This window comes from Lontra canadensis, unplaced genomic scaffold (assembly GCF_010015895.1).
Source record: "Lontra canadensis isolate GAN:19392208 unplaced genomic scaffold, GSC_riverotter_1.0 scaffold8, whole genome shotgun sequence".
Lineage (NCBI taxonomy): Eukaryota > Metazoa > Chordata > Mammalia > Carnivora > Mustelidae > Lontra > Lontra canadensis.
Genome location: NW_022631002.1, coordinates 24,403,492 through 24,411,853, shown reverse-complemented (window position 1 = coordinate 24,411,853; position 8,362 = coordinate 24,403,492). Strand labels below are relative to the sequence as shown.

The window sequence follows — 8,362 nt, the reverse complement described above, 5'->3', positions numbered from 1 at the left end:
AGGAGACTGTTCATTCTGAAGGCTCTGTGCCATGAACCCACTCTTTGTTAGATGAAGCAAGTTTTAGAATTGTGTTCAGAACATACCAATGCCAGACTGAATCTTTGAGTGTATTCAAAAGAATTGAAAGATGAAATAGGGCACCTGGGTGGCTCAGTGGGTTAAAGCCTCTGCCTTCGGCTCAGGTCATGGTCCCAGGGTCCTGGGATCGAGGCCCGCATCGGACTCTCTGCTCAGCAGAGAGCCTGCTTCCTCCTCTCTCTCTGCCTGCCTTTCTGCCTACTCGTGATCTCTCTCTGTGTCAAATAAATAAATAAAATTTAAAAAAAAAAGAAAGATGAAATAAAAGAAAGATAGCTTTCTCAACAGGAGATCTTATTTTCGTTCATATTTTGCTATTCTACCCCCAAAATCATTTTATGGGCCACATGTAGGATGAGTTCTGGTCTACGTGAATGGCTGCCCACAGCATCAGTGTGCAGGTGTACGTGACCCCAGGGTTCCCCACGTGTTTTTCTCTCTGAAGTCTGCATAGCACTTATCAATGATGAGTGTTAGGATTTCTTTCAATTCCTTCTCTGGCCTTTTATTTGTTGACTTGTCTTTTGCTTCTGCCTTAGTCATGCTGTATTTGCAGTCTCCTCATGGGTCTCCAAAAAATTCACTTATCATTTACTCCTGTATCCTAACCATTTAGAGTGAGAAATTAGTTTTAGCTTATTTTTAGTCAATAAATTCTTGTTTTTTATTATAGAATATAATTTCATAAGAGGTTATACATTTTTAGCAACTTGTAATCAAATGTAAATTACACTTTTTTAAAACCTATTTCCTAACATTTATTTTTTTTACAAAAAAAACTTCAAAAATGGGATCAATCAAGATTTTCCTCATCTGAGTTTACATATTTCCTGTCCCAAAGACAAATAATACATTGATTTAGTGAGAACTGACAAATAGAATCTTGAGGTTTTTCTTAACTGCAAAAAATATTAGGCACACTTGCTGAAAAGTATATGAAATAAAAATATGGACTCAAAATAAGAAATCTGATACATACATTCGTTACATAGTATATTTTACATTGGGTAATTTAGTTTTTATTAAGTAACCATTTCCCTTCAATTAAGTATTGTTTGCATGTATTGGTATCAGAATCACTTCTTACTGCCTCACATCATTTTATATTCATCATTCATGAGACTGCCCATCATACTAAAATGTGTTTCCCTGCTGACATTTGAATTTAGAAATTGAAACAGATGATTGAAAGGATTAAAAATAACTGGAACCATCTCATGAAAAAATGCCAGAATGTTTTAAAATGTTTGTATTTTTCCTCTAAACTAAAAAAATCATTGGGAAGAAATAGTGTGTGTCTTACTACTATGTCCACAGTGCTTAATGCAATGCCTAGTACAAAGTAAACCCCAAATCAGAATTTATTCTCTGCAGTGAACAATTGTTCATTGATTGAATGAATGAATACTTAAGTAGTAGTTGGTGTGTATACACAAAATAATTTAGAGGACTATTTGTTTTCTTCCTAACCCCATTCAGACTGTATGCCTTTAGGTTAAAAAAAAGAAGAAGAAGAAGAAAAAAAAGAAAAGAAAAAAAATGTTTGCATCACATTCATGGTGAATCGAGTTTGTGAAAAAGATCTCTCTTAGCCAAAAAATGGAAATAAAAAGAGCCATTTCTCCAGCCATGTGAAATTCATGCATCCTTCATGTTTTCAGAGATAAATGTATTTATTCTAGTTACTTACTTCTGTACATGAAACTCTGACAAAACTATAGCCATTTTACCCTATGTCATGATTTTGTGTCTTAGAAATTCAGGTGGGGCCCTGCTGGGTGATTTTTCTATCCTCTATGGTATTGTCACATATTTTTAAGTGGTATTATTATGGCATATGGTCTGAAGGGCCCAAAACAATGAAATTCATAGGTCTGATGCCTTGACAGGGATGGCTCACGACTCCCATCAAGGTAATCTCAGGGTCATCAGACCGCCCATATGGTAACTGAAGACTTCAAGCATGAGTTTTCCAGCAACCAAGGCAGAAGCTGCATAACCTTGGATGCCTTAGGCTCAGAAGTCACTGTGCCGCTTCTGCCTTATTTTAACAGCCAGTTACAAGACTGCCCAGATTCAAAGGGAGGGGACTTATCTACCTCTCACTGGGAGGTATATCAGAGAATTTGCAATGATGTTTTATTTTTTTAAAGATTTTAATTATTTATTTGACAGAGAGAGCGATCACAAGTAGGCAGAGAGGCAGGCAGTCGGGGGGCGTGGCGGGGGGGGGGGAAGCAGACTCCCTGCTGAGCAGAGAGCCCGATGCGGGGCTTGATCCCAGGACCCTGAGATCATGACCTGAGCTGAAGGCAGAGGTTTAATCCACTGAGCCACCCAGGTGCCCCTGCAATGATGTTCTAAAACTAGTGGTTTATCTCTAACATTAGATAGATCTTTTGAAATATAATTATCATATTAAACACTCTGATTGTATCAAAATGTTACCTATCTGTAAACATAAAATAACATTAGCCAAATTTTGCATCAAGCTGTCAACTATCTTTTATTTTAGAACTGTGAAACCTGAAGTCACATGGTTCTGAATCCTTCCTAGAATAACTGAATTCGAGGTGGAAGATAAAGCCAGTCTGTACAAAAAAAAAAGAGTCATGAGAAACCACATTGTGTTGTTGAACTGTCTGAGGCCGCCATGACCGCAGTTGTGAGCCAAACAGATCCCTAAGTAATCTTAGATCTGTTGCAGGGATTATGCAAGAAAGTTTTTCTGCTCGTCTCCTTGGGCGAAAGACAGGCTTTGCCTATTCGTGGGTTTAGGTTGGCTCAGCCTATAGACATTTATATGCCTTCTGTATTTCATCCTAAAAGCATGAGAATAATATACTTTGAATGAGTAGATCTAAGGACAGTATAGAGCAAACTGACCACTTTACAAACCAAACACTGGGAAGGGGTAAGGGAAGGAGGGAAGAGCTAAATTTGAAATGTTAGACATTATCAGTGGATCTAGAGTAGTAGAAAAAAAATGTGTGTGTAACTCTTAGAGTAATGAGTTGACTCAAAAGGGGAAAAAGACAATTATTAATTCTCTCATATGTCTATTCATGAAGAGTTTAATTTAGGATTAATGGTTTGGCCTCTGAAATCAGGGCAGCAGATGGCCTAATGTTCAAATACTGGGCCCAATTACCATCACTGTGTCCTTGGGCAAGTTCCATAACCCATCTGACTTGCATTTGTCTCACCAATAGAATGGAGATGGAAATATCCTAAAGTTGATGGGATTTTGATTAAATAAATTTTATAATATATGTATTAATAAAGAGAAAAGCAGTCTCTGACATCCAAGAGCTGGCCTGGTCCTATCCGCTAAGGCTTGGTGTTGCTACACATTATGTGGGCACTCACTGCTAGACCCTGTTGTTCTGCTGTGGAACACAAACAATTTTAGAGAATATCAACATCAGACAAGGCCACTCTGTGGTCATGATGGCCCAAGAGGAAAATAAGACCTCTCCATTATCAGGTCTAAAAACTGACCAAATATGAGTATTGTCCAAGGCACCAAATACCAAGCACTGTATTCTCCTCGCTAGTATGAATGGCTGCTGCTGCTTTTTTTTTTTTTTTAAACCAAATACAGTGTTAGCCTCCCTTTATTAAGTTCTCCTTTCCTAAAGGTGAGGTTTATTGAGAATCTTAATCATAGAACTATCCCTGATTTCTGACATCCCTCAACCCAGTGCAAGGTCCAGCAGCTTCTTTGGACCCACCCCAAGCCAACCAGAGCACAAATCTATAATAGGTCCTACCTACCACAATTTTATTGAGCTATCCCATGCTTCCCCATGGGATGCATTCTCCTGTGTTCTGAATAATAAACTGACTTTTTTAAGCATAGCCAGGGTCCCGGTGGTTTTTGATTGGAGGACTGTATGTAGAGTGCTTAATGGAGTAATTATCAATAAATGTTAGCTGCTATTATTCCTAGCAGCAGAACTGGCATAGTTAATATTGTATCCTCCTTTTTCCTTCCTTCCTTTCTGTCTGTGAGAATATATTACACATATATTATGTACCATAACCTGTAGTTGCAGGAAAGATACTGTTTTAGGAAGTGATGCTTTAGGAAGGAAGAAGGAACGTATTAGGACAGAAAATGTAAGGAATGGAACTGTGTATCAGGTGTGGGATTATATAAGCACATGGTGCATATTAGGGACACTGGAAGTCTACCCTAAATTTTTTTTTCCAGGAAAATTTTCACTTAAAAGACTTCATCTGATATATTAAGAACACTAATTGTAGTCAATGAATTACAAATAACTACATAGACTAAATGATAGTCTGTTGCTTTTTCCAGAAACAAAGTTAGTTCTAATTAAAAATTTATGGTAATCTATGTTTGGGGAATTTGAAGGCAGTTCAAAGTCAATGGCAATTTATCCTACTACATGATCAGTATCATTGATTACATTGATTATGTAATCAGCATATTAGCAAATGCATTCAAAATTTCCTAATATTCATGCAGTTTTAAAGTTTTACTAAGAAGCTTAGTTAAATTACATTGAGAAGACTAGGATGTTCTTAATTGGGGCATTCCAGGTAATGTACTAGTTTGCATAGTTAGATGATTTTCAGATAGTTTGCATAAGTTAAAGAATCTAAGACATGTTAAACACTATGCCAACACATCTTCAATAAAAATTACAATATTTTAAAAATTGGTATATTTACAGTGGGGCATGGTTTTCACAGTGATGGAGTTTTGATACATACAGTTGCAAAAGCTCCCCATTTGATTCATACTTACAGATCCTTACCTTTAGGTTTGTGGAAACAACACCAGATTGGACTCAAACCCACCTGAATTTTTTATCCTGACCCTGTTACTTACCTTGGGGCAACTTTAGCTATTTTGTTAAGCTGTCTGCCTCATAGATTTCTTTTTTTGTTTGTTTGTTTATAAACATTTGGAATTTTATTTAAAAAAAAAAAAACACATCACAACCATGAACATTGTTACAGTTAGAGGCCCTCTTGGTTCTCCACAATGATACTGAGCATGCTCACAAAGGGTTCCCATTATTTAGTCTTAGTTAACAACCATCTTTAAAAGAAGGAAAAAAAAAAACTCGGCACACTACCATTTAACTTGTTTTAATGTTTCTTCACAAATGGTGAAAAATACTAAAGTACAGACAAGGAATAATCATAATGTTGTGGCCAACATTATAAATATGGAATTATAAATTTAAAACATTTTCTGGTTTAAAAAATAAATCTGGTAGTCAATGCAGCTCTGCGGGGTCTCTGCGTCTAGTAGGGCCGGTCTCTGCGTTCCTGACGGTGCTCGCCTTTATCCATTTTTCCAGGTCCTCCGCGCCCAACTCTTCTTCCTCCCATCTGTTCCATCAAAGGTTCAGGGGGTCCGCCGGGGCCACCCCATCTTCCTCCACCAAAGCCGCCTCGGTCCATGCCCCGGCCACCACGGAAGCCCCCTCTGTCTCCACCACGGCCACCTCTGAACATCCCACCGGGACCACCGCGGTCCATGAGGCCGCCTCTTCCGCCCCGCATTCCACTAGGGCCACCTCTGCCACGGTCACCGCCAGGAGGTGGAAAGGGTGGTGGAAGGAAGCCTTCAGGCTTCAGGGCCTTACACTGGTTGCATTCTGCTCTCCAGGCAAAGTTCTGGTTTCCACAACCCGGATTGGGGCACTGCCAGTCTCCATCTCGGTGCTGGACATTTCCTCCTCCGGATGGGTTCCCTCGGGAACCCCGGGGCCCTCTTGGGGGAAAGCCACCTCTGTCTCCTCCACCGCCTCCCATGCGACCCATGGGGCCCCCAGGACCTCCTGGGCCCCCTGGACCTGCACGGAGGGGCGGCGGCATCCCTCTGCCCTCACGGGGAGGCATGCCACCGGGGAGGCATGCCACCCCGCAGGCTGTTCATTGGAGGCTTCTTCCAAGCAAGAGACACCTTAAGTTTGCTCCCTTGAAAATCTTTCCCATCAAACCACTCCACAGCGGCCTTGGCAGTTGGTGGGTCTTCATAGGACACTGTAGCGTCACCTTTGGGCTTTCCTATTTCCTTGTCCAAGTAGATATGGATCATGGGTTGTCCGGTTCTCTTGTTCATCTTAACAACTCCACACTGCTTAAAAAGTCAGCCAGATCATCTAAAGTCACATTGTCATTTAAGCCTTGCACATAAATTGCACTGTTGTCAGAGTCTTCATCTGGATCTACAGGTGGGCCTAGATCAAGATCTGGTCCTTCATCCATGGGTCCACCAGGCTTATTGAAGCCACCTCGCTCTCCAGCGCCCATTCCGCCGTGTCCTCCTCCCTGCCCACCTCTGCTCATGCTTCCACGATCAAATCCCCCTCTTCCCCTGCCCCGGTTATCAGGGCCACTCATGCTCTGGTTTTCTCCTGGTCCGGAAAATCCTCCAGACTCCTGCCCATAAACACCCATGCTACTGGGGTGGTCTTGTCGGAATGAACTCTGTTGCCTGTAGCTGCTGCTCTGTTGGCTATATTGACTTGGAGCCTGGCTGTAGGATCCAGTTTGGGGGGGATAACTAGTGGGCGGCTGCTGCCCATAGCTGCTTTGTTGACCATAGCTACTCTGCTGTCCATAGCTGCTCGGCTGCCCATAGGGGTTCTGCTGAGAGTAACTGCTCTGATCATAACTAGTCGGCTGTGTAGAGGAGTAGCTGGTAGAAGGATAAGATGGTGGTGCCGTGACTGGCTGCATGGGGTAGCTCCCAGGTACCTGGGGATAACTGTAGTTACTCTGTCCATATCCTAGGCTGGGCTGGTTGTAACCCCCTGTGCTAGATTGAGGTTGACTAGTCTCAGCGGGTTTGTTACCATCCTGCGGTCTTGCAGGTGCGGTGGCTGCCGGCTGCTGCCCATAGGCTGGGTAAGCAGGTTGAGTGCCATAAGCAGACTGAGCTGCATAGGAGGCCTGGGTGGCAGTGACCGTAGCAGTGGTGGTATCATAAGCACCAGTGCCATACCCCTGGACAGGCTGGCTGTATGCCTGGGGGGCAGTTGGAGTAGTATAACCAGCAGGAGGCTGTCCATAAGAAGTTGCATAGGCGGTCTGCCCATAGGTAGCAGTGGTCTGAGCTTGCGTATAGCTGACATCAGTGGGCTGTCCGTAGGTTCCATAACTTTGTTGCCCATATTCCTGGGTGGTCTGTGCATATCCTTGAGTGGGTTGGGCGGTGTATGCACTGTAGCCCTGCTGGGCTGCAGCTTGGCTGTATGTACTGTAATCCGTGGACGCCATTTTCTCTCCTTCGGCCTCATAGATTTCTTAACTGAAAAGTTAAGACTGTGGTATTCAGTATGCAAACTGATCATGTCAACTGAGAAAAAGAATGTTGCATTCTCAGGATTTAGTGTTGCCCACTTAAGACTAGTTATCTTTCTCTAAAAAACAGAAGCATGTGAGATTATAAGATTAAGTGTCAGCTACCTTGATCATGGTAAATCCATGTTCGCATCTGACCAGCATCAGCAATATTTTTGACCTAAGTGACTTAACAGATTTCTAAGAAAGTCTGTGCATCCTTGGAGGCCCAGAGATCCAGACTGGAAACACCTTATTACAAGGCTGTAAAGTCTTTTTCATGAGTTGGTAAGTTCCTTCGTAGTGGGGAGACTTATCTTTGCATCACTATTGTTCAGTTTAGTGCACCACTCATTGTAGACAATCCATGTATAAAAGCACATAATTGTCAACTTTAGGTTCCTTATGAATCATGTACTCTCATTACCTTGTTACTAGATGGGCCTTTTTGATCAGCTGAACTCCACTTTCCTTTTGTTCATCTTTGTCCAATATCCTGGAAAAAGTTCTTCTCTACTTCACTGGTGGTAGCCTAAACAGTTAACAGGAAGTAGCGTGACCTATTGGAGCACGTCCTGGATTGATGGTTTGGGATGAAGCCAGTGAAACCAGTCCCTGGGCCATAAATTTCAATCCACAGAGGTTTGGTGGCCTTTTATGAAGTTGAAGGTGAACTGCTTGAAGACACATTTTCTCTGTACCCACTTTCTTGTTGAAAAATGCATCATTTTTCAAAAAGGACTTTTGAAACTTCTTTATAAATGGTCCTGAGCAGGAAAGGCAAAGGTGCTCCCTGGTCCCACTCAACAAACACAAGTTGTCTAACTCCATCCAGTCTGAAAGCCATTGGCAACTGTGAATTTGTTTTCTGTTTCCTCCCCCAGACTAATTTTGTTCTTGTGAAACATCTGCTTTGGTTTTAATCTCCTGGACTAACAGGTCATTACTCATT

The 8,362-nt window shown here is 41.9% G+C and overlaps 1 pseudogene; it reads right to left on the bottom strand.

Annotated features, from left to right (window-relative positions):
- Positions 1 to 5,189: 5,189 nt before the first annotated feature.
- LOC116865806 lies at positions 5,190 to 7,353 on the bottom strand (annotated as a pseudogene).
- Between the last annotated feature and the right edge of the window lie 1,009 nt (positions 7,354 to 8,362).